General features: G+C 40.7%; 1 long non-coding RNA gene across 1 annotated transcript; it reads right to left on the bottom strand.

Moving 5' to 3' along the window:
• Positions 1-10,364: 10,364 nt before the first annotated feature.
• On the bottom strand, positions 10,365-19,839 carry LOC141730779 (uncharacterized). Its single transcript, XR_012582435.1, has 4 exons — positions 19,709-19,839; positions 19,467-19,528; positions 13,937-14,013; positions 10,365-12,549 (listed from the first exon to the last, which is right to left on the bottom strand). It is a non-coding gene; the product is annotated as an uncharacterized LOC141730779 (long non-coding RNA).
• Positions 19,840-27,605: the final 7,766 nt, after the last annotated feature.

Genomic DNA, 27,605 nt, shown 5'->3' with positions numbered 1-27,605 from the left:
GGAAGGGCTTCTTCTAGAGGTGGTTGAGGGCCCAGTTCTCTCAGGGTTTAGGAGCCATTTGGACAATGCCCTTGAGAACAAGCTTTAGCTTAGTCAGCCCTGAACTGCTCAGGAAGTTGGAGTTAGTGATGGTTGTGCTCCCCACCATGGAAATAATCTGTTCTATTCTACTGAAGGTCAAAGGTAGAGGTGTAAAGATAAAGGAAAATCTATATATTTTGACTGGAGTTAAAATAAAAGACAAAACTTTGCTGTACAAAGAACATTGAGACTCCATATGGCCTTAGGATTCAGAGTTCACAAAACAGAAAAAAAATTCTGGATGGGATTTTGAACATTGAGTAAATTCCCTGCCTGGGGAGGGCAGATCAGTAGTTAAAGGATAAACCAGGTCAGACCTGCAGGTCCCACTTCCAGCTGCATTGTTCCACACCAAAGACATGATATGAGCAGGTTTTGGGTGCTGCAGAGGGAGCAGTAGGTGTTCCCCAAAAATGTGAGATCCCCTTAAATAATTTAAAGGAGAAAAGACTCTCTCTCCCCTTTGAGGCCTTTCTGGCTTGGTGGCTTCCTGGGACAATTTTTCTTATTGCTTATGTAAGATTTTGCCTCATTTATATAGGATTAAGAGCTTCTAGGAATCAGGAGGTATGAATATGTATATTTAACATCCCTGTATTTTCTGCTCTTATAGTGATCAATACTCCATCTATTGGCAATATTTGTCACATTTCCCCTCCCCTCAAAACACAAGCTTTACCTTCATTTGATCACCTGGAGATGCAAACAACCTCCCCACCAAAAAAAAACCAACAAAAATGTCACAGCCGACACTGGGGAATCTGAGAATCTTCCACACCTTTCCTGAGGCAGCATCAGGGATAAATCCCCGATGAATTACAACAATTCCCAAGCTGAGTCAGCAGGTGACTTAATGCCACTGCATAGGATTAACCCAGACATTTCAACATTCTCTCTCCATTTCCACACTGTACATCCCTACCTCCCAGAGCACTGTGTTTCTTGTATGTTTTTCCCCATTTAATCCTGGAATAAGAATATAAGACTATTAAAATGCCAGTTTGTGTGGCTGGAAAATAAATCCTGCCCAGTTGTCATATCTGTCATCAATACAGGGTGAGGTCTATGAGCAAGAAGCCCCTTTAAGGGAGACCAAAGGAAAAGATTCAGCCAGATGTGCTCAGTTTGCACAAATGTTTCATGTGCCTCTGCTCTCAGAAAATAAATGCTTAAAAATCAAAAATTTAAGAATTAATTCCACTTTCACAATAGTGTCTCCTTACAAAGACAGAGAAGAGATAGCCTGAATAAACTGTTAAAACCTATGAATGGATGTCTCAGCCATTCATAAGCTCTTTGTGCTGCAAACCCAGCAAAGAAGGAAAATTTGAGAAGGGATGTATTTACAGATGAAGAACAGGGAGACAAAACAGGCAGCAAAACTAAAAATACTCTGTCACAAAACCCTCCTGATTACAGAAAATGTAATCCCATAATCAGAGATTTGCAATCCTCATGGCTGGCATGAAGACTTTACATTTCTATTGAAGAAGAGTCTGCAGCAGAGCTTTCTTTGTATACAACAGTTTCAGCAAATATAATTGTATATGTATTCAACAAATGCTAATGCCATTCTAAGAAGAATTAAAGCCAGACAGTGTGGAGAGCACAAAGGTCTATCAGAGTCACATTTTAAATAATCTGTTCCATCTTTTAGCCATTCAGTAGCCAAGGGAGATCACTGTCCTTTGGAATGGAAAAGGAATGTATGGGGGGTAATAATTTCTTCGTGCCATAGACAGAGCTAGTAGTAAAAAAAAAAAAAAACCCTTTTTAATGGTTTTATTTGCAGGAAAATGCAAGTGACAGAACAGCTGTGCTAAACCACTGTTTGTCCTTGATATTAAACAAAGCATAATCACTAAACATGATGGATGCAGAAAGAAAATAACCAAAGTTAAGTCTGGTTCTAGCCTTCACTCATTTCCAAGTCATTTTCTTGCTTCAGGTCAGTTCATTTGAGGCTTGTGCTCCTAACGGAATTCTAATTTCTTTCACAATATATAGATTTTTTTTTCCACTTCAACAAATTCAAGGGCTGACACTACTTTAGCACTGATTTTACCCTGTAGTCTCATCTCTGGCTCCTAGTTAACCCTTGTTCCGTAAGAGAGAAGAAGAAGTCCATCTATCATGTTTTATCTATTTTTACTGCTTTTGAGTTTGAGTAAGGTTACCTTGCTTCAGTTTTTTAATTATAGTGTTGAAATTACAGTGACAGTGGTTGCACAAATAGAAATATCAAGATCAATAGTCAATTTGATCTGGAGAAGCTTTCTTCTTTTGTACCAAGTCAGATGAAAGAGAATATCCATGGTTACTGCTATTAATATTTATACCACTCTCCAAGAGGAAAGAAAAATGCTAGACAACAGAACTGGACATTGATTGTTGTACAGGTTATTGTGCAGCATTAAAAAGAGGTATGTGAAAATGGAACTGAGAATAATTTTCCCTGTTGTCTATAAGCCCCGTGAGCTCTGAAGGGATGGCAGAGTAAAGCTGGTTTATCCAAATGCAGAATATCCAATACTTGGTGTTTAAATGGCTTCTTTCAGTGCTCTCCTTCTGAAGGACAGGACCATGGGTTTCTTCTCTCCCATGCTCTGATATTTGCTTCATGTCAATGAGTAAATGTGCTTTGTTCTGTGAATTTGGGCTGAATGAGTGCAGGATGAGCCCCCCACTTACAGGGACACAGCTCAGGGATCCTGAATGTCCACATGGGATGGGGAGAGGAGTGAAAGGCTGGATAATCCCTCAGCTCCATATACTAGGCCTGTGGCTCTGGGCAAGCTCCTCCAGCAAAGGCAGAAAGTCCATCCCCCAAAACTTTAGGGGCAGTCTCAGTGAAGTCCTGCCCTGAGCTTCCCTCCACTCCAGCATGCTGGGATGGTGACATCAGGCACACACCAGCACAGACTGGCCTCACAACACCCAAAGATGTGCACCAAGCTGCCTGGATTAGAGCTGCCACTGCTTAGGGCACCCAGAAGGATGATTTTATACGTATTTTCTTTCTCAGGCCACAAAGAATCATTAAGGTTGGAAAAGACCTCCAGAATCATCAATCCAGCCTATGACTGATTCCTCTGGTCACCCTGCCCAGGGCACTGAGCGCCACGTACAGGCCTCCCTTGGTACTTCCAGGGACGGGGACTTCAAACCTCCCTGGGCAGCCTCTGCCAAGGCCTGAGCCCCCTTTCCATGGGGAAATTCCTGCTGATGTGCAACCTGAGCCTGCCCTAGCCCAGCCTGAGGCCATTTCCCCCTGTCCTGTCTCTGTTCCCTGGCAGCACAGCATGATCCCCCATGCTGGACCCTCCTGGTCAGAGAGTTGTGCAGAGCCAGAAGGCTCCCCCTGAGCCTCCTTTGCTCCACGCTAACAGATTTCACCTAGGAAATCTGCCAAGTCTCTTTTATCACACTATCATGTTGTGGTGTGGCTTTTGTTATGTTACTGTTTTGAAAAGTTGGTTTTGAACCCACTCCCCTGAGGCACTGGTTTAATCCCAGATGTCAGTCCTCCCTCATACCTGCCCCTTTTCCCAGAGATTTCCTTGGAAATTTTTGTATCCTTCAATACCTCATTGATTTAGTTAAACTGTTCCCCTCCCCTGTAACTCTCTGTTGGTTTAAATATTGTAATGCCCACCTTGTGTTCCTCTCCAACTTTTGTTATTGGTTCCAAATCCTAAACTCCACCCTTGTCCTGTCCCTTAAACCCACTGCCCTGCCTTTGTTCGTAGTCCTTGCCTCTGATCTCCATTTGAGTTATGGATGCTTTTGTTTTCACCCTTGTGGTTTACTAAACGATACTCAGCCAAACAAGCAAGGCCCGTCTCGCTTTTTCTGCATTGATCCACCAGGGACTGCTGAGGAGGTTCAGTGTCCTGGGGGAGGTGTCGCTCCCCGTCAAGGGCACAACACCGAGCAAACCGTGACAGTGTCAATGCCCCAGTCAGAAGGGACAATTGGAGACTGCCACAAGTTCACACAATGTCCTGAAGCCAGAGCTGCACCCTGGCCAGGCGTTGGTGCTGTGAACAGGTGGGGACTGAAAAAGAGGCAGAAAACAAAGATTTTGCAGAAAAGACAAAATGTTAGTTCATCTCTAGGAATGATTTGTTTTTTAATATGAAACCTGTGGTTTAGGGAATTCTGTGCCCCAGTGGGGACACCTGAACAAGGCCGCTGAAGTGTGTACACCTGCCTAAATGCCATGTGCGAGGAACAGGCTAGGCATCCTTGGAAACTCTCAGAGAGGGTGGATCTTTGTCACGGACATTTTTTTCATAGAAATCCTTTCTTTGGGATTTTTTCGTCTTCTGGGAAGCTGAGGCCCCAGAAAGAGAATGTAAACAATAATTATCTGCTGTGGAATGCAATAGGTGCACCTGTGATTGGCTCATGTTCCATGTGTACAATTAAGGGCCAATCACAGGACCAAGCTCTCTGGGACAGATTCACAGAGAGCTCTCTTGTTTTTAGATTCCTATTCTATTCTTAGCTTAACAGCTTCTTAACTTTTCTCTTTATTCCTATTAGTATAGTCTTAATGTAATATATATCATAAATTAATAAATCCAGCCTTCTGATCATGAAGCCAAGATTCTTGTCTATCTCTCTCACCCTGAGGAACCCTTGCAGAGCCATGTAACAGATCTTAGCAATAATGATGAAAAAACAATAAGCACAAGGGTTCTCATGCTCAGAATCTGATGGTGGCTGTTTATCCATCCTTCAACACAAGCTTCCACAACTGCCTAGAGTGTTTCATAGAGGGAGTTACAGCAGCACCATTGCTGTTGCCCTTGGAAAGACTGCAGGATAAGCAGCTCTGGGTTTAGCAACACAGATCAGCAATGAAGAGCTTTATCCTGGAAAGTCCTGGTTCTGTGGGAGCTGCACTGCCAGTGAGATTCAGTGCTTTTGCCTCACTCAGTGCTGTGAGCACAGATGTCACATTTTCTGTGCACACACATAGTACATGTGTCACAGGCAGCTAAGGCAAAAAAGGCTTGGTTTATTTACAAATACATCTCAAGCCCAGAATATAAATAAATCATTGACAGCAGATACCTGCCTGGCTCCTTCCTGCCCAAAAATCTCTTCATGCATTAATAAAAGCCTCATTCTCACTACAGATTGATTCTTTCTCCAAAAAATAATTCTAAAAAGGCAGATAAAGTTGGAGAAAGCTTGTCTGCATAGTCCCCCTGCCTCTCTCCAGTGACTCCTAAGTTAGGCTGAAATGTATTGTTAGCCTGTTTTCTGGGAAAAATCAAATCTCAGCAGAACATGAGAAATACTTGTAGAACTCTGAGTAACAGGGCCACTCACATCTCCTGACACAGGAGTGCGAAGCTGGGGTGGAACAGGAGTGAGTGACAAACGATAAACGCAGTGGGAGAAAAGGAGACAAGAGCAGCAAAAAAACCGCCAGCGGACAAACTTGAAACTGATGACAGACTGGAGGTTTGTGTCTGTGGCTGGGGAGAGGAATAACAAGAGGGTGGGGGGAAAGGGAAAGGCAGGAAAAGTGAGCAGTGCTGGCTCTGGCTGCTCTCCAGAGCTGCTGTCCCCAGGCACCACCACCCCAGTGCTGACAAAGGGTCAGGGAGGAAACAAAATCAGGCTTTTGGGAGACTACTTCATGTTTCCAGATTAGAGAGATCACAGAGTCACAAGAAATAGTTGGCATTGTGGCATCTAATAAAGCTGACAGCACATAGCAGTGCTGGGCACAGATCCTGAGAACAATCATCACACTGAAGGATGATGTTTAGTTAGGGCCCGGGGTTTGTGGACCGAAGCCTCTCCTCCGTCCCTCCCTGTCTGGGCCCAGCCGCCATTGCCGCGCTCTCCCCGCGCCGCCCCACAGCGCCCCCTGCAGCCCTGGGGGAATCACTGCACCTGCCTGCCCGCCGGGAGTCAGCAGCGCCCCTGCTGGTCGTGCCCGGAACTGCAGCAGCGGGGAAAGCGCGGCAGCCCCAAGGGCTCGGGTTCTGGGGCTGGGCTCGGGCTCTGGGGCTGAGTTCAGGTTCTGGGGCTGAGTTCGGGTTCTGGGCTCGGGTTCTGGGGCTGGGTTCGGACTCTGGGGCTGGGTTCAGGTTTTGGGGCTGAGTTTGGGTTCTGGGACTGGGCTCGGGTTCTGGGGCTGGGCTCTGGTTCTGGGGCTGGGTTCGGGTTCTGGGACTGTGCTCGGGTTCTGGGGCTGGGCTCAGGTTCTGGGGCTGGGTTCGGGTTCTGGGGCTGGGCTCGGGTTCTGGGGCTGGGTTCGGGTTTTGCGACTTGATTCGGGTTCTGCGACTGGGTTCGGGTTCTTTGTTGTTAGTGCCAGAGTAGTTTTTTGTTTGCTTTATTATACACACTGGTAAAGAACTGTTATTCCTATTCTCATATCTTTGCCTGAGAGCCCCTTGATTTCAAAATTCTAATAATTTGGAGGGAGGGGTTTACATTTTCCATTCCCAGGGAAGATTTTCGGCTGGCCCTAGCAGACACCTGTCTTGTAAACCAAGACAGTATTACATTAGGAAAACAATACATGAACTACATAAATTTCCATTAATCAAGAATCAAACCCTTCAAGCCTTATTTCAATCTCCCTGATTATATCAAACTTCATTAAATTTTGAACTCAGCAATCCATTTGCTTACATGGAATTCTTAAATAATCACCCAGTTCAGTATAAGTAGCCTAGGCATATCTGGAAACATCAGCTGCCATTATTAAAACCCTCTTGATTTTGGACAGATAGATTTTGGCTGTCAAAAGCCACCTGTAAATTGATCAGATCCAGTTTTTTTCGCAATGAAAAATGTTCTTTCCAAGTGTATCATCCATTTGTAAGAGTGCTCAGAAAGATGTATTTTGACTTGGACTTGAAAAAAAAATCACTTTTCACATGGGCAAAGCTTGGCTAATAAATTAATAAATTAATTATTTAATAAATTAATAAATTGAAGAGAAGAGAAGAGAAGAGAAGAGAAGAGAAGAGAAGAGAAGAGAAGAGAAGAGAAGAGAAGAGAAGAGAAGAGAAGAGAAGAGAAGAGAAGAGAAGAGAAGAGAAACAGTGCAGGGGTGCAAATCACCAACCCTCTAATTTAGAAGGTGTAGGAAAGGGATCAAGGCTGTGGGAATACCTGATGTGCAGCATTAACTCTCTTAGTTTTGGCAAAAATTCGTCATGGTAAAGAAAGAGTCATCAGGTAGAAATCAATGAAATATGGGGAAAGAGAGAAGAACCTGATTGCAACCACATCTATATTAATGCATTTGTGATAATGAGTTTGTTTACAAAATATTTGAATTGTGTTGTGATGCACACTCTTCAGCTGTCTTCATGCAGTCTGCAAAACCATTATAATTCATCCTGTAAATGGTAATTATTATATGATTTTTGCAGAACCTTTCCAGGTCCTCAAAAAAAATAGTTCTAAGGTACCCTGCTTTTCAAAGACAACACCGCCTATATATCCTGAGACAATAAACCCACGTTCTTCACATTCTCAGAACCCCATGTGCATTTTTAAATCAGGTTAATGATGGTACATTCTACCCTGGGAGTGCTCATAAATTTTGTCCTGCTACTTGCCTGATGTTGGTCCCCAGAGATCTTCTGGGAATTACAAATCTCTTATCTACAATCTCCTTTCACCATTTAAAAAAGCTGCTTTACTTTAGGATTTCCTGTGCCAGTGATGAGAGAGATGGGCTCTGAATTGGCTGTGCTCCTTCCCTTTCTCCTTCAGGTGATCCTAACAAGGATTTCCTGTTTAAAAAGGATGATGCGAATGAAGGAATTTATGCATAGGAAGACCTTGTATAGTGTGAGTTGCCTTAGAGGTGTTCCCTGGCACTGGGGCTGCCCCTGGATCCCTGGCAGTGCCCAAGGCCAGGCTGGACACTGGGGCTGGAGCAGCCTGGGACAGTGGGAGGTGTCCCTGCCATGGCAGAGGTGGCACTGGCTTTAAATCCCTTCCCACCCAGACCATTCTGTGATCATTAAAGTATTGAAAAACTCACGTTGCTTTTCTTCAATTCTAATAATTAATGATCTTTTTATAAATCTACAATTTGGCCTTAACAGCACCAGGAGCCATGGCTGCTTCCCCCTGCCACATTCCCAGCTGGGCTGGGCTGACAGCCACAGCAGAGCCTTCATCCCAGGTGGAACTAAGCACGCCCAGGGGGATTTTCAGTCCCCACATCCCTGTGCTGATGGCTTTTTTCATGCCTGACAAACAGGCACCACAAACCAACCCTTCTGGATTTAATTCAATTGGCCTGGGTGCAGCCAGTCACTGCAGAAAGAAAGGAAGGCCACAGAAGTTTTCTTAGATTAATGTTCATAAAAGGATATAAAAATAGAAAAGCAGGTGGTATTTTTCTTTGAAAATATCCAGAATGTGAAAACAGAATAGAGCTTCCTTTGAAATGTATAAAAAAAAGGACATATTTCTCTGTCTGCTGTAGCAAAGAATATTGAGCTGAAAAAAGGAATGGGACATACTCTGACAAGGCCAACTCAGTAATTTCCTCCTGTGAACTTGTGAACCTCCTGGAGATGGGCTCCTCACCTCTTAGAACATTCTGACACTTTTAAAAGCAAAGAAGAACTGCTACAAGATACATGAAAAAGAATAAAATCTGTTCATTTTCTACAGATGGTAGTGGTTGGATAACTCCATTTGAGTTATTTAAAAGCATTTTGGAACTTGGGAAACCAAGGACACTGCAGAAATATTCTCTTTTTTCGCATGAATGTATCACATCTCAGTAAGTCTTCTTAATTTATTATTTGGTTAATATTGATGAGACCTCTTGTACCAAAATCAGTTCATTGGGAAGAAGAAAAACTACTGCTTTGCTACTTTTTCATATGATTTAATGTATGCTAAGGAGTTGTAACTGAGAACCCCATGCATGTTTGCACAGAGAGAGAAACAGAAATCAGGAGATATCCAGTAATAAAAGCCACTGCTGTGTAATGTAACTAGCTACAGAGGCATTAATTAAATGTTTTTAATTTGTTAGATTAAAACCAGTAAATGGAACCATGGATTTTAGCGTTGTCCCCACATTACCTGAATCTGTACTTTATCTCCCTGGACAGGGAGCTGAAATCAAAATGTTTCAGTAACAATTTCCTTTTACTTGAGGAATTTCCAACTGAATCCATCTATCCTGATATTGACATAAATCCAATCTTCCTTCAATGACTAAATACACACCAGCAAAACTTTTTCTAACTCCTTTCCAGATAAAATTCTGCCTTTTTGTGTGGGATGGGAAATGTGTTTAGCTCTGACCTTCTTCTGGTAAGATCTATAAAAACCAGAGCTGAGGCTACATCATCTGAAATCTCTTGACTGTGCAATGGTCTGTAGGAGATATGAGAATTAAAACCTCTTTACTTGCATGGAAAATATGGTTTGGATGAAATTGCAAAACCAAAAATCAGATACTAAAAAAAAAAATTGATATTGTGAACCCAAAATCAGCTTGGTGGAGATGTAGAAATGAACACTGACCTCTACATAGAATTTAAGTTGAACATTGCAATTACAACTTTATAGACAGAAATACAAGGCAACCTTAAATGTCCTAGTACAAGTTACACTTTCTGGAAGGTTTTTACAAAGACAACAGTTTAGAATGCTCTATTGAAATATTACTGAGGTTTCTATGAAAATAATTCCTGTGAAAAGTGCCAATGTTCTGGTAGTTTGGAAGCATGTTTTTTACAGTAGTTCATAAATTTATCCACAGTGATCTCAAATAACACTTGTTATTGCACAACACTTGCACAAATGAGTTATGCATTGTTCAGACATCATGGAAGTCTTAATTTGTCCCTAATTTTTGCACAGTAAGTATTACCACGTCCAAAGCCTTGCCATGTGAACTACTAGGTTTATACCTCTAATCCTTTTTAGCTTATATCCTTGAGGAACAGGATCTCCATCATGTAATGGGAATTTTCATAGGCACACCTGAACCACCACTCCCATTAGTCAAGGATCCCAGGGATCAGCAATTTAATGCTGGACAATTTAAATGCAACACATATAAACAGATTGAAACAAGACAGTACAGGCTGGAGTACTGAAATTTCCCTTCTGATCAAAAAAAATACAAAAAAGGAAGCAATTCTGATATTTCCTTCATAATTTGTCTTCAATACAATTTGGGATTTTTGTATTTCATCCAAATAATTGAAAACATCATATTATGGTTCTGACTTTTATTTGATTGTGTTTTTTATAAGGTTTTCCACTTTTCAAATCCATGATAGATGTTAAGTACAATACATCTTAATCAGTTACAAAGGGACCCAACAACAACAGCAGGTGAAAACCTAAATGAAAAAATAAGTGAAGGCAACTGTCTTCCTGTATGCAACTTTGGGGGTTTTTTCCAGAATTTTTAGTGCTCAGGCCATACTTTGTATGCCACTAAATGGACCAAAGGGATAAAATAATTCCTAAAATGGACTCTCATATCAACCACTAAAAAATTGCTGTCAGATTGAGCCATTAAAGCCTGTTGCTCATCTGTAATTCATTTCCTAAAGAAAAGACATTTTGCAAACACACATCTCCATCACACATCTCCGGGGTATTTTATGCTGGCATTTGTCATGCAAATCACAGACTTGGGAAAAGATGCCAGGGACTGAAGTCTTGTTTCCGCTGCCTTCTCCAAGTTTGCCTTTCCATTTTCTTATGTAGCCTAGAAATTATGAGCCTTGGCTCTTATAAATGTGAAAATTATAAAAGCACAGGAGTTGTAATTTTTTTTAAGAGTTCACTATTCTTCCTCCTAATATATTAATAACATTTTAAAAAAGAGCAAGGAGAGAGATAAATCTATTTTTATAATTTGAAATGTTATTGTTATTTTTAAGCACAGAACAGCAAAGCACAGCACCAATATAAATTGAACACTCAAGACAGCAAGAGATATTAACATTAGGCTCTAAAATATGCTTTTAAGCATTCTCAGATCTTTAATAAAATCATTCATCTCACCTCCAAAATGTTAACATATTCCATACAAAGTTCACTAGTGACATAATTTGCTAACTCTCCTTCTCCTCTTTCTCACTCGGTTATTTCAGTTTTACTGAAAGGAAAAGCAGCACCACCTGAAATGCAGAACAACTGGAATTACTGAAAAACCAGATCTCATGCTGCTCATGTTTTCTTTTAGCCTTTTTATAACCATCTGCTATTGGTACTGTTTTGTGCTCTATTTTCCACTGGTAATTAGCAATAGTGGCAGCCATGTTGCTGTTAATTAGAAATGGCGACAATAACACGGCTTCTTCTTTGTAACACTGGGAAGTCATCCTGACTTTTGTGGTAAATTTCCATTCCCTGTGAGGCGGCCACAGGGTGCCCAGAGCAGCTGGGGCTGCCCCTGGATCCCTGGCAGTGCCCAAGGCCAGGCTGGACACTGGGGCTGGAGCAGCCTGGGACAGTGGGAGGTGTCCCTGCCATGGCAGGGGTGGCACTGGGTGGGACTTAAGGTCCCTTCCAGCCCAAACCAGCCTGTGTTTCTGTGATTCCATTCACTACGAGTTTTCTCTGTACAGTCAATTGAATTCATATCCTCATTAAGTCATTTTCTCTCTCCCCACCCTGTCCCCATTCTTTTATTTTTAAATTATTTTTTAAATTTTTTGCTTCACCTGAAAACTCTTTAGGATTTTTTTGAAATTGAGTGTGGCAAAATGCAAACTGTAAACACCCCAAAGCCCTGGGTCACCAGTTCAGACAGCTTGATCCAAAGTCTGCAAAGTTACACATTACTACAGAAACTATAATTATATGCTTTAATCAATAGGTTGTTCTGGATTTCACCAGAGTAACCATAAATAACTTCCCCCCCAAATTTTCTACTATCCTGACATTAGAAGGCTTATTTAGATCTTGAAAATATTTATGAATTTCAGACATTTAATGACATCGGATCTATTCACTATATTTTAATCGCTGAATGTGGCCAAAATAAATGATAGTTTCAGAAAGAAAAACCATTCTTTTCTTGCAGGATGTAATCTCCTGAATCAGAAAATCACTGGGGAGTTCCAGCAGTCCAGAAGGAGATCTGGGACTGAAGGGAGCACATGGGGCTGGCCTCAGCATGGTGGGAAACAGGCCCCAGATCCAGAGGCAGGAGCGAGTTATGGATACAATTTCTGTTTCTTATTATTGTCTCCACTAATTTTTTCTCCATATCAAGCTTGTTTGGTTTTGAACTTCTCTTATACCCTCCACAGGGTTCAACAGTGGATGGAAACAAATTAAATAATTCCACTTCAAAGTTGACAGGTTCCCCTCTTCCCCCACAATTTGTGTCATGGATTTTTTCCAATCTGCAAGTCAGTGGCAAAGCCCAGAGTGATCTGAGCAGCTGAAGTTCCAGACCAGTCCTGTAGCAGCTGGCTCCTTCTTCTGTAAGGCAATGCCATAAATGACAATTATCCAGTTAAGAACTAGATTTTCACATCAATTTTGTTTACTTAGTAAGCACCAGATCCTATATGTATTTTTAATTCCATATGGGTATTGAGACCAAAATTACAGTAATTTAATTTCCGTTGATTTCTACTCTTCTTTGTCTATTGAACAGCTCAGAATAGTTCTGGTGATTTTGCTATGGACTATTCAGATTGACAAATGGTAATTCAGCTGATTCTCTCCCTTGACTGCCAGTTGTCAAGTGCAGGTTCCAGAGTTTTTTCCCTGAAGTGTGTAGTAGGAAGTGCACATAAACCATTGACTTGGAGTGGGCTGAGAAATTTTGCCATCTGGCAGATAACTCACCCACAACCATTCCCTGCTGGATTTCACTACATAAAGATACAGAATTCCAAAATAAATAACTCATCCCTTAGAAATAACTTTTCCTGGGAAAAGTGCTTCAAATTATTTTTCCTGTAAGTAAGTTATGAACATTTTGCCCAGAAATCAATATCTGATTATGTGCGCACACACACGTTCATCTTCCCTGCCTCTGGAAATAGAGATACTATTTTGGGGGAAGAGAAACATGTCAGCAGGTTTCCTAGGACTAAACAACGACATTAAGAAAGCCCCAGTGATTCCTGTGACATCTGGCACAGCCACAGTGCCTCTCAGAGCACAGCGGAGCTGTGTGGGCTGAAGGAATTTGGGGCAAAAGGGAGAGAATTACTCAAGGTTTACCGAGCACAGCAATGTCACAGCTCCTGCTTGCAGGGGAACAGCAGGAACCTGGTTTAGAACCCTGAAATTAGGGCATTAACCAGAGGAAAGACCTGTTCAAGCCAACCTGAGGCAATGTCTTTGTACATTGTTTTGCATTTATTATGTTAAACACACAATTGTTGTGTCACCTGAAGACATTCCTGTGTTTCGTTTGAACAGACACAGCCAATTCCATGATGAAATCCAAGACCTCCAAAGTGTCAGTGACTTTGCTATTTCCAACCTACACTGATTTGTTTTGATAGAAATCTGTTTACTCTGCCTCGATAATATTCTTTATGGTCATGTTCAGGCTGAAGTCCCTAATTTAAAGTGACATTACATTAAGGTCTAATTCAAACTGGTGCCATTAAAGAGCAGAGCTGGATAGTCTAAAAAAAACTCATTTGACAGAGGTTTACTGATGGGTGACCCTACCTCAGCTCATTTAGGAGAGAAAATTGATCGAGTTTAAAAACTAAATTGGCTTTCATGGCTCTGTATGATACAAAAAACCAGAAACTGTCTGATTATTTCACAGTGTACTGTGGGTACGAGTTGAACCATCCAAACCGGAAAACTTGGAAATGTTTTTTTTTATTTTTTGATTCACCTTGTTGGATTTGTGCTGTCTCAACCTTTTGCAGTCTCTATCTTCCTTTGGCTGATCTTGATTGTTGCATTTTCTGCCTAAGGAAAAAAATGTTGTCCAAATAATACATACGTCATTTTTCTTCATAATTTGCAAGTTATTACCTCTTCTTTAAAATGTTTTAAGCTAATATAGCATTTTAATTAACAATATTATCCATCCCAAGGACTTGTATATAATTTAAAAACACATGAAAAATGAATATATTATTTTAAACAGAGATTTCCAATTAAGCATGAAAAAACTGTTTAATTAGTTTAAAATTATTAATGAAAGCTACAATAACCTAGAAGCTGAAAATCTCCTAAAACTAGAGAAGATCCCTAAATTCTATACTCATCAGTGTAACCACAAGCTCCCGGATTATTAAATTTCTATCCTTGTGGTTGCCTTTTGAGTGCTCTTATAGGTTAACCCAAATGGGTAAATTCATACTATGAGGTTTAGAAAAATCAGATCCAAGTGAGGAAGCTGGAATTCTTTGCTGATGCTACTTTTTCAGATTTGGTAACAGTGTTTGAGTCGGTGTTGAGCAGAGATTCTGTGAACAATAATAATTTACACATAAATTAACCATTCTGCCCCTGGTCACAAAATTGTGACAGATCCATGATCCTGCTACATCTCCTGACTCCAGACTGCCAAGGACATTTGTGCTTTAGCTAATAAAAACCTCTTCTTTTGGTATTTCCCCCCGTCTGATGCAATTACAGAAAAATTACTGAAATATAATGGAAGAAATAAATCAGATACAAGAGGCACGTGACAGCATGGAGAGCTCTGATGACACGGGGCTGATAAAAGCCTTTGTCACACAGGTTGTGAAGGCGCCTGATCCAAACCTTGATAAACCCTCACCCGTCAGGTCTTTGGGAACGAAAGTTTGATGAGCTGGGAGCCCCTTTCTCTGCTTTCTGTGCATCCTGACCTCTGGTGAGAGGAATGAGCAATCCCCCTTGTGACACCCAGAATCTGGGAGCAAAGATCTGTATCCACACAGATTCCTGCCAAAACAATGGGAGCCGGGCAGTCTCTGGAACATTTAGCTGCCCTCCAGTGCAGCCAGCAGCTTGGGCTTGTTTTTAAAACCTTTGAGGAGTATCTTACACGCACCATGTGAATAGAATCATTACATCCTTTGAAGAAGAGTATATGAGAAATTAAAAATTAGACCGGGAGTACACATAAATAAATAAATAAATAGAGGTGTGTAGTGGAGAGGTTATGTAATAACTATCAGAATGTCTGGTTTTACAGACTACATGCACTTACCTTTGAGGGTTTTTTTGGTCAGATTCATTCTTTGATGAATAATGAATCAAGTACAATTACAATCTTCCTTGTAGAGTTCAAAATGTTGCTGATATCTAACTTCTAACTCTTTTCACAGTCACAGAGTAAGATTTTAACTGCCAATATCAGACATCTTTCTATTTTCTTTACCTGCATCTATCACACATTTTATGAGCTCCTTGTTTTCTTTGCCAAGCTACCACAATTTGATGAACCATATTCTAAAATATTACAGAGGTGTGAATGTAGTCCTTGAACATCTTACATGCTCAGAATATGTAGCATCAAATGCATATTCAAATACTTTAAATACGAATTTGTTCAATAAATTGCCATTAAAAAAAATTTAAAAATAAAACTCCACAAACCTATATCCCAGTTGTCTCTGTCATCTCCCAGGTACCACTTCAGTTACATAAATTGCCAAGTAGTTAATTTTGAGCAGATTCAGTATTTTTCTCCAACACATCACTATTTAAAATATTTTAAAAATACATATATTTATTTTAAATAAAGGTTGAACACCTTCCAAAAGACATCATCCTGCCAGTATAGAATGTAGTTTGATTTCTGACACTCTTGAAATATTCGGTCATGGATGTCTTTAGGTGGTTCTGTTGTTCTTCTGGGAGACACCTGTAAGTGTCTGGAAGACACTTATCATTGCTCTGTGAACTGATGATAAGACATCTCTTCAGATGGACATTCATTTTTCTGTTGTATCCCATTCAGTTGGAAAATATTTTACATAGCCCATTGTTTTTAAATGGACATTTTTTCCACCAAAATGGAAGTGTTCTTAAGAGATCACTAGACAATATGAATGTTCTTCCTCAGTAAAGTACAAAACCTACAAAGCTACCTGGAACTTGTGAGCAAGAGGAATTCCATCTCCCAGCTTGGTGACCTATTGAACATCAAAGTTAGTGTCTCTCCATGTGTGGCATAATTCTGAAGTCTTTCAGGAAAAACTAATGATGTGATTAAAGTATTTAATAGCACATCTGATGTGGAGAAGGGTTTTGTGAAAGTATTCTTGAAGTATTACCCTTAAAGATGTCTGTAGTGCCCAGAAATGGAAGCTCAAGAATTTTCTGAACACAACTTTTTATCCTCAAAGGGACTTCTTGGTAATACTTTACATGAAGACAAATTAAATCTAATTACTGTATTTTAAACAACAAACTTTTAAAACAGGTTATCTCTATTGAGCTATATTTTGGCTGTAGGTAGATATTTCTGCAAAAAAGGACAGGTCCATTCTAAGTGTTCAATGAGTAGACAAATTGCTTAAATCCAGCCTTGTTAATGTAAGCAGCCATGTCCCAGACAGATTGGTGAGTAGCAGTAAAGTAAGGAAAGGCTCTCAGGCAAAGAATTCCTCAGGAATTTATTGGTCTGCAGGGATTCTCACACAACTCTCTTTTGTGCAGAGGTTCCTTTTTGAGCAGGATGAGGCTGCAGGTGCCAAATTCCAGTCTCAGTTCAGCAGATGCATCTCTCTCTGTTCTTCTTCTGGGGAAGAACTTTTGTTCTTCCCCAGTTGGTCTGGTGACAAAATACCATGATCAACACTTCCTGAATCCCAAAGGAGTGGCAACAGATTAATTTCAGCAAATATAAATTCATAATTAATGCTCTCCAAATACCCCAATTAATGCAGACCAGTGAACCATTACAGTGCTAAGTATCTTAACTTCCCATACTCAGTTTGTCCTTTGATAATATGAGAGGAGTTTATTTCAAACAAGGGATGTGATCAACTAATGCTGCAAAGAATATTGGGATTATCAGCAACAGCAGTCCTGAGGAAAGCAGTTCAATCAGTATTTAGTTTACCACTTGATTTCCTAATCATTTATTCCAACAGCAAAGACTGGACCATGTTGTGCATATGCAGTTAATTCTCAGTGATGTGTTTTCCCTTTGAACCACTATCTTCTTGTTTAGCTGCTAGCAGGCAGCAGAGGAACAAATAGCACAGAGAAAAAAATTTTATATCCCTAATAAAATAGAGAATCCTAAGACAGGCTTTGCCTTCAGCCAAAGGCTGGGCACCCTTAGTGTGTTCAGAAATAAATTAACAGGGGAAAAATATATTTATATCTGTGCAAATACTTGATTAAACTTCATATCTGTTATTGCATTATCCACACTAGAAATACCTTAACCTTAATTCTGAGTATACTGGGACTAAGTGGGTCTTCTGGCAGTAAATTAGTGTTAAAAGATAACATGCTAGAAACTTGCAGAGCAGAACAGTACAAAATATACTATTTTTGATGTGCTGCATACCTGTGCTATGACAACATATTCATCTGCTGAGACAAGGGAGCTGACTTTCAGAAAACAGAAATGAGCATCACTGCCAGTTAAGCCTGACCTTTGAAAGAAGGTACCTGGCCTTTCATCTTCAAGACTATAATTTGCAAGGCAATTAAAGGACAAAATAATGAAGGAGTGACACTAACATGACAGCTGTTGAGAAGGACATAAACAAACTTTTGCCATTGACAGCAGAAATCTAGAGTTTAACATCAGAAAACTTATTAACAATGAGAAGTAAAAGGTCTGCCTGTGTCCTCTGCATCACTGGGATATCAGAAACAACTTTTAAAAGAACTTAATTTGAAAGAGATACATTTAATTATCAGATGGCACAACAACAGCATTCCTAATTCACTGGATTTGGGACATAAAATCACATGACTGTTTAAAAAAAAATTGACTCATTTTTACAGTAAATCAAGGCAATCTCCGACACAGGGAGAAATGATGCATCTGACTCCATCTTATCAGAAGGCTAATTATTTACTTTATTATACTATATTATTCTATACTATATTACACTACATCTAAACTGAATCTGCCAAGCACTCAACTGCCCGGAATCTTGTGACTGTCAGCTGACAGTCCTGACACACATGTGGATTCAATTGGTCAATGAATCAAAACACTCACAACCAGAATCCAATCAAACAAATTCCTTCAGGTAAATAATCTTCCTCAATGCATTCCACTTGTTCCAAAACACAGGAGAGTAAATGAGATAAGAATTGTTTTTCCTTTCTCTGAGTTTCAGAGAATGTGAATCCCAGAAATATCCTTGGGAAGTTGTGCCTTGCTTTTCTCTGTGACGAGAAATGGAGCCACACATTTTGAATTAAATAATAGAGATAGTTAGGTTAAAACTCAGGTAATGGAGATAAAAGTGTTTGAGAGCAAAGGCCTCTAGGGAAGAGCACTGACAGAATATTTTCTAAAGTAGTATTCCAGAACTTTCACTACCTCCCTACAGACTACACAACTTAAAGCACAACTGGCTGATTGTGCTCAAATTGGCAGTTTTGTTCAAGAAAATATATTTGATCTGCCTGTTGGAAAGAAGGCAATGGATCTTCTGTGTTTGCAAAGTCTACAGGCAAATGCCACAAGTTGGCAGAAAAAAGCTGGGAAACATAAGACTCATCGCATGCAGATAAACACACAATCCCACAATGGTTTGGGCTGGGAGGAATTTTAAAGGCTATTTCATTTCATCCCCTGCCAAGGGTTGGAACACCTTCCACTGGGAAGCAGTCCCAGGCTGCTCCAAGCCCCAGTGTCCAACCTGGCCTTGGGCAGCCCCAGCTGCCCTGGGCACCCTGTGCCAGGGCCTGCCCACCCTGCCAGGGAACAATTCCTTCCCGATATTCCATCCAACCCTGCCCTCTGGAGTGGGAAAATGCTCCACTAGATCTCATCTTAAAGTCCCTTTTAAGAAGATTGCCTCATTTCACTAAAGACATCAGAACTGAAGCAAAGATGAAAGAGATTAAAATCTCTTTTCCCTCTTGCTCCCCTCTCCCCACCTGGAAAGAAACCAAACATTCCTTTATGGATTTAACCCTTCTGTAGCTGTATTTCTAAGATATTGGTAACAAAGACCAAAGCTTTAAGTTGGCTTGACTCAATCAATTTCTGTAAGAGGTACTGAGCTGAACTGCTGCCAGATCAGTTGTTGTTATACCCTGCTCTGCAGTTTTGTACCTCTAATCAGTATTCAACAACAGGAGAGCCCTGAATTTTCTCACTGGATGGTCTGGGTGGAACCATAAAAATAAAGCAATTCTGTGTTCTTGAAAGCAGCAGGAATACACACTACAACACATAAATGTGTCTGTTAGCAAAATCAAAGGAGCTTCACAAATGGACTCACCCATTTCCAGCAGCAGGTCTGCAGCCGCACAGGGATGCTCAGTGAAATCTTATCCCTTATTCCTGGAGGAAATAAAAAAGGCTTTGAGGACACCAGCACGGCCCATTTCTAGATCATCTCACCTCAATTTGGCCAAGATCTAAGAGGGAACAAGTGGTGCTGGACAGAAGGCAGCTGGGCTTGCAGGCTGACAGATGTTTCATGGTGTGAGAGAAGCAGTTTGGCAGAGGAGCATAACTCACCCCACAGCGAAGTGCTCCATTGCTGACATTTGCAGAAGAGCTATCTACTTCCAGCAGCTCCAAGAAATCTCCTAGAAAATAACGGAACAAGCCTTTCATTTGTTTAGTTTCTCAGCCATCTTCCCCCAAACTGTACACATAAGAATACTGAGGTAGAAAGTGCTTTTATATTGATTGGTTTTTCCTCTTTATTTTTAACAGCTGGAGTGTTAAAACAGAATTCTGAGTAAATTAAAGCAATAACAAAATTACACAGGGCAGCTGTTTCAGCTATTTCCACAGAGCAATGCTCTTTAGAAGAGCTAATGAATCTAATGGAATCTAACAGACATTGCCAAAGCAGCAATAAGTGATTTAAAATGTAGGGGAAAGTCTCATGCAAACAGCCTCACCAAGCACTAAAGGAAGTAACATAAAACTCTTGGGGCTTCTAACTTTTAACAAAAAATCAAATAGATCTCTGTTTATTTATTACCGTGGTGTTCTCAAGCTCTCTCCATTACAGGACCTGTCAGAATTTCTATTATCCTCATTACTGAAGTGTTTGTAACTTGCCTAATTACAAATGTGCTCGAGGCTGCAGCTTGCTTTCACTTACTGCCTGGTTAATCCCCATTTCCCACTTCATTTCAAGTTTGAAATAATTTTTTTGTTTATCCTATGCAAAAGAATAAAGATGAGAGATTTGTTCAACTACTGGAATTCTTTGATTTTTCTGTAAATGCTGCCAGTAAAAGCTGTCATGTGGGAAGTATTTCACTGTAAACCATTCAAATGGGGCAAATTTGGTTTCTTTGCTGAGGGAGGAGGTGCTGCTCCTCCTCAGCCAGCAATTTGGGCAGTAACCTGGGGTGTGCTCTTACAGGGGCTGAATGTTTGTTTTATAGCATTCCTGGATTATTTTCATTCCTTCCAGGGGGTAATGGGGTACAGGGAACCCTCTGTCAGGATGGATTTGAGAGGGACCACACTTCCCAACACCTTAGGAAAGCCCCTTTCCCAAGGAGGCAGAGCCAGCACAGCCATACCCCGGGCAGTAGTGATTTCACAATAAAATAAACCCCATCAGGCTCTTAATGAGACTCTCAAGATTCTAAAAACACTTCAAAGTTTTTCCCAACTCGTTCTGCCTTCCCTGGATGTGGAGCTCTGACTCCTCAGCGGCTTCCAAGGGCAGCCAAAGCCCTTTGAGTGAGTCTCCTGAGTGGAATTCTTGCAGAGGGATGAGGCTCTCCCTCTCAAAGGAGGGAGAGCCCTCTGGTGTGGCATGTGCCAGGCAGGGACAGGAGCGGAAAAATGAAACACTGCCAAATAAAAAGTCAGATATAAAGTTTCTGTGTGAACTCCTCGCCATGGAGGACTGCAGATCTTCCTTAGGAACGGCTGGAGTTGCTGCTCTCCATTTCTGGTGGGTGCACACAGCAGGATCCTCACCTTGGCACTGTGCCCCCCCAGGCCGTGCTCTGCCACCCAGGTTATTGCACTGGGTGTCTCAGGAGAGCAAAGAGAGCTTTGGCAAAGGAGAGAAAGCGATTTGATATTTTCACTCACCATCCCATCGGATAAATCACTCATTTCCCCATAGTTTAAGGTTTTTCCTTCTGATTCATATCCAATGTAAGAAACAATAATCTTTTCTTCTGTTACTGAAGCATTATTGTGACAGTCTTTAAAGCAAGTTTTTTTCCATATTTCCCATATATTTAATGATAAAAAGTATATTGTCAGTGACCAAATATAATTTTAGTCAGAGCAAATAATTTTAAATCTAAGAGATTAAATTTAAAAGTAGCCCCTCCTTTTTAGCTGCATTTTTAGTCATATTTACCTCCTAGTATTTACATTTCTTGAGCAGAATTTATAGTATTTAATTTAGTCTGCTCAAGCACAAACTAATTGAATCTAAGCACAAAATATGTTTTCATGCCTTGCATTTATATTACCTTTTTCATCAGAAAGACTCATTGCTGTATTTTTTACAAATTAGTTTCATTCATTTTTCAAAGGAAAGCTGCTAACAAATTAGTTTCATTCATTTTTTCCACACAAAGCTGCTGCTTTGCTCATATTCAGACACAAAACTGAGCAGTTCTGTGAGCTGACACCCACAGAGCCAAGAAATCCCTGCAATGGTTGAGGTTACACAGAGTATATCAAAAAAGGCAGAAGTGCTGTCCCATGGACTTTTGAATCATATTGGCAATTCTGACTATAATTAATAAATAATAGTCTCAGCATATGCTCCAAGTTGTGGCCCTGAGCAAACACACATAAAAGATAAGCTTAGTTACCATGTAAATAAAGGGAAATTATGTACATGTCTTTAAGGGATTTTGTAAGCAAGGTTTGGAAATTTGATTAATATCTAAACAACTATACCCAACAACATGCTAATCAGATGTCAATTACTTTCTAAAATAGTTGCATTTATAATGTTAATTGAAACTAAACTTGCTATAATGACTTATTAATCTTAGTTTTCAAACTCTTTAATTATCTTACTCATGAAAAGACCACACTTGTGATTCTAGTGGTTCTATTAAATTAACATATTGAATAGGAATGCTGAGAGAACTTATTCAAGAACTGTGTGGTTCAGAAAACCCCTATACTACTTTTATCATAAAGCCAGTCAGATACAGTATCTTAATTTCATTTCTCCTTAGAGGTAGGAAGTGACCACATACTCTGTGTTTAGAATATTAATCCATACTGAATTCACACAGAATTATGTTCAAATTTCAGTATTGCAGATAAACAAAGCCTGGCTGTTTCTGATGTTAAGAAAACATCTCTTTTGAAATCATGCTCTTTTTAATCACTCAACCTTGATCTGGTCTTGATAAAATTATAAATTCTGATTTGTTAAAAAAACAGTGATGCCAGGTCACTTGAATAGAAAAATGTTTTAGTACATGCCAAGCAAAGTCCAGATTTAATGGTTAAAATAGATTGTTTTGACTTCTCTATTACAGCTTAAATTTTGAGAAGTCACTAGTAACATATAACTGTCATGCACAACAGGTACTCATGCTCATGATTCAGATAAATGGACATAATATGAAAAAAAAAATAGAGAATTATTTTAAGAGATAATTTTAATACATTAATCATTAACCCTGAATAAAAGTTTCAAACCTCTTTTCCTTAAATCCAAGTCAAAGAGAAATTTTAAGGATTCCACATTTGAAATAACAGACCTTGAGTTGCTCCCTGGATTTTAGTTTATTTTATTCCAATTGTGGTGAATTTTTGCCATCATACAAACTGGGAGAGGACATTCCAAAGGCTCCCTCATCAGTGGTGCACATAGCTTGGCCTCAGAAATGCTGGAAAACACCTGCTAAACAAACATGCTAGGGTTGGTTAAAAATTATATAAACCCTGGTAAGAAGAGAAATCTCCAGTGAAAGCTGATGAATAAACTGTGTAATCCTGCCCCTGTGCCCAGCCCTGGAGGCACCTCTGGCTGCTGTGTCCAGCTCTGGATCCTCAGCACAGCAGGGCCAGGAGCTGCTGGAGCAGGGCCAGCAGAGGAGGTGAAGTCTGGACTGGCCACTGCATGTCAGCTACAGCAAAATCATCTCTGGTTCAGCAATGAACAAGGGGAACAAACAATCAGCAGCCTCTAAGAGTTTACTGATTAATAGTGGGATATTTAATGAATGCACTGGATACTATCCTATCCATTAGAACATACTTCTGTTTTCTTTAGTTTCTTCTTTTCTCACTGAGGAACAACAGACGAGCAGAACTTTCGTAAATCAGCTTCACTTGGATATCGGTTACCCAAAGTCAAAGAATTGTAATTAGCTGTGATATCATTAGGCCATTTAAAACAATTGCTATCATCCACAGATAATGCTCTTGAAGGAGCTGCATTTATCCCACCCCTGCCATGGCAGGGACACCTCCCACTGTCCCAGGCTGCTCCAGCCCCAGTGTCCAACCTGGCCTTGGGCACTGCCAGGGATCCAGGGGCAGCCACAGCTGCGCTGGGCCAGGGCCTGTCCACTCTTAGCTGTAAAAAATTTCTTCTTTGTATCCCATCTAAATCTTCTCTCTTTCAGTTAAAAAGATTAAGAAGGTTACAGGATAAAAGAATTTGTTTTGCCTGTGAGATACTGCAAAGAGCTTCTTATTCTGAAGAGCAGATTATATTTTAAAAATTGAACCAGATTTAAATCAATAATCTTCTTATGCTACTTTATGACTTTAATATTCCTTCATATGTAAATCTAAATTCCTGTAAAAACATCACGGCTCATATCATCCTTCCTGTAAATGTTGATACTTTCACCTGCAGTTGTGTAGTCACTAGAAAGATCTATTCTGCTCACATTATGTCTAAAAATATATAAATGATGAATAAAGCACTGCATTAAATATTTCAAGAAATCTCAGTGTAACTGTGGATACAAATACACTCAGAGAACTAAAATTCCAAGCAACTGCTGAGAAACCCTAAGTTTTCCATTAATTTGCAATGTGGTGTCTCCTTAGTAAGGTGCTTTCCTTCTTCCACTGTTAAAGCTCACAGAAAAATTTTGCTTTTTAATTCTGTTTTCTTTCTAAAGGATACAAACAATTGCCGTCAAAACTCAGTGGTAGAATGATGCTCAACACACCATCTTAATAAAAAACCTGTGATTTCTCCTGACACAGCCTGGTGATTTCTCCTGACACAGCCTGGTGCTGGAACCAGCTGTAGGTTTATTTTAGGTTTTATACCCATGGCAAGAACAAAGGTTATCCAATCATGCTCATAAAGGAGATTTCTCATCCTGACTGTGCAGCTGAACATTTAATATCGTCTCCTAGGAGGAAGATCTCTTGAACATGCGAGCAGGCTGCGCCCTGCTGGGATGAAGGCAGAGATGGAGGGTTTGGCTTACAGGAGCATGGGTCACACTGTCAGATCCACTGCAGCTCTGCAGTGAATTAGGGGCCCAAACGCTGAGATAATTGAGGTTACACATCCAACTCACACAAGGGCTGCACTGCATCCCCATGGGCCTCCTGAGCTGCCCAGTGCTGCTGCAAATCAAACTTCAAAAAACATGTGTGGAGTGGGAAAGAAAAAAACAAAATGTGACTGTAAAAGGATTCACCATCTTAAGCCAGATGGTGACAACCAGAGAGAGCGCCAGAAAGAGGGGGAAACCTTCAAAGAGCAGTGGGCAGAGCTGAGCAGTAAGCGTGGAATGCAAGGAGTAAAACCCAAAGCTGAGGAACTGTGCATTTGACCACACCAGCAGCGGCTAAAGGGGAAGGAGAGCTTTAATTCTTTCACTTGCACACTTTATTTACAACATCTTGGAAAGAGATGCTCAGACAAACTCTTGTTGTTGTTATTCTTATTAGCTTTATAGTTAAAAATAGCATTTAGTTAAATGCATTAATTGGGATGGCAGAAATTTTAATGAGATGGGAAATTGAATTTAGAACTTTAGCTTTCAAGACAAACTTGCCCCAAAGATTTGTTAAAAGAACAAAGTACATCTTTGTACTTTATCAACATGAATTCTTTCTATGATGGCTGCACTTCTATTAAATGTAGGCTAGATCCAGTATTCTCCAGTGTTTAGCTTATTTATTGCAATTCTTTTTGCATTTGCCCTCATTCATTATACTAAACATCAAGTGTATGCAGTGGGATTTTTAAATTGCTTCAGCCCAAGAGCAATCATTATATAAAGATGTCCTCAGGGTACTGAAATATCTACAGCACCTCCTTACATCTACAGAGATGCAAACAGACAGTGTCTCATGTAAAACTGGATTTTATTTCTGTTCAAGAAGGAAACAAATGTGGCCTCTGGGTATCAATATTAAGCAAGGCCACTGGCAGACAAGTAAAATCACAGAATCATGGAATCCCAGAATGGTTTGGGTTTGAAGGGACAATAAAGCCCACCCAGTGCCACCCCTGCCATGGACACCTTCCCCTGTCCCAGGCTGCTCCAGTCCCAGTGTCCAGCCTGGCCTTGGGTACTGCCAGGGATCCAGGGGCAGCCACAGTTGCTCTGGGCACCCTGTGCCAGGGCCTGCCCACCCTCACAGGGAACAATTCCTCATTCCCAAGATCCCATCCAGCCCTGCCCTCTGGCACTGGGAGCCATTCCCTGGCTCCTGTCCCTGCAGCCCTTGGCAATTGTCTCTTTCCATCTTTCCTGCAGCTCCTTCAGGCCCTGCAGGGCCACCCTGAGCTCAGCCCAAAGCTTCTCCTGTGCAGGTGAACAATGGCAGCTGTGCCAGCCTTTCCTCCCAGCAGAGCTGCTCCATCCCTCTGCTCATCCTGGTGCCTCCTCTGGGCTCTCTGAGCAGCTCCAGGTCCTGGCTGTGCTGGTCCCAGGGCTGGGGCAGCTCTGCAGGTGGGGTCTCACCTGAGCAGAGAAAACAAGACAATGTGAAGAGAAGAGAAAAAACAACTAAATTGTGGATATCTAAGCTTCCCATCAGAGTGTGAGTGACACCTGTATCAAGAAGAAGCATTTTTCCCTAGCCCAAATCAGATGGTGAAAAGTAGATTGAAAGAACAACAGTTTAATGGTGAAAACAGGAGGTTTGTGCAGGTGCTGGATTTCCTCTCCAGCTCAGCTGTTCCAGGGTCTCCTCACGTTCCTTCCCTGTCCCAGAGTGTATTCCACCTGTTGGGATACTCACAGGTGAGAGGAATGCATTCAGATTTTTTTGTTCCCACAAATCCAAAAGCATTTTACTGATATTAAAAAAAAAAACAAACAAAAAACCAAACAATAACAACAAAAAAAAAACCCCACCAAACAAACACCAAAAAAAACCAAAACTAGAGCATTTGTTATGAAATGAAGATTATATAACAAGCTAAACATTGGAAAGTTCTTTCTTTTTTATTATTCCTTTCAAATTTTTAAATTTTACTTCAAAATTCACACATGTGTCTATATTCATCCAAGCTGACACAGAGCATGCAAAGGCTCTGGAGATTGTTCCTCTTCACCCTTTGCCAGCTACAGTTCTCAGCTCTGAATGTGGACAGAGACAGAGACAGCCCCTCACCTGATGTTCACAAGGCAACAGAGAGAGCTTCATCCTTGAGTGCCTCTTTATAAAGGGGATTTGTCTGGATAACCCCATTGGTCTGATCTTTTAACACAGCTCCCCGGTCAGTGAGATGTCTCTAGCTTAGGATGGAATGTAATTGATTGAGGTTCCTGTGAGTCAACCCAGTGGTCAGTTGGGTTTCTTATTTATAGCCAAATTAATTATCCCAGTACAAGCCAGCTTGTAGTGTGATATACTGTGATATCGCCCCCATTTTTTCTTTATTAAAAACTACAACCTGCTCTCTGTCACCCATCTGCAAACCAGGTGACAGAAGACAGCATGGGCCTAATTTGCTTGAGGCCATGTATCACTGGAGCTGCAGCATTCACGTCTAGGAGCTGTTAGGCGAGAACTACTAACAGCCTTTCAGGATAACATGTCACAGGCTATTTTCTTAGAAGTTACAAGTTACAATTTATCTCTAAAAGCAAGAAACTGTATAACTCTAAAACCACTTAACCCTTAGAACCATTAGAGAAAATTCAATTACTAGAAAAACAATCTGTAAACAGAAAAAACTGATTGTAAACAGGAAAAATTAATTTGTAAACAAATGAAATAACTGTCACTTCAAGAGTCCCAGGTTTCCATGAGGTAGGTGATGAATTGTTCTGGTTTCAGGGCTCTGTGATTGCTGTTGAGGGGTCACCAGGAGGATGCTGCCTGTGGTCCTGAGCAGGACATGGTGCAGGCTGGCAGGTGTCCAACGTGTCTCAGTGTCCATTTAAAGGCATTCATGTCTCTGCTCTCAGGTAATAAGATCTCAAGGAGCCACCCCATCTATTGGTGAGGAGGTCTCTCACCATTA

The sequence above is a fragment of the Zonotrichia albicollis genome, chromosome 13 (assembly GCF_047830755.1).
Source record: "Zonotrichia albicollis isolate bZonAlb1 chromosome 13, bZonAlb1.hap1, whole genome shotgun sequence".
Classification (NCBI taxonomy): Eukaryota; Metazoa; Chordata; class Aves; order Passeriformes; family Passerellidae; genus Zonotrichia; species Zonotrichia albicollis.
Note: the sequence above shows the minus strand (reverse complement) of the source record. Positions and strands in the feature narration are given on the sequence as shown.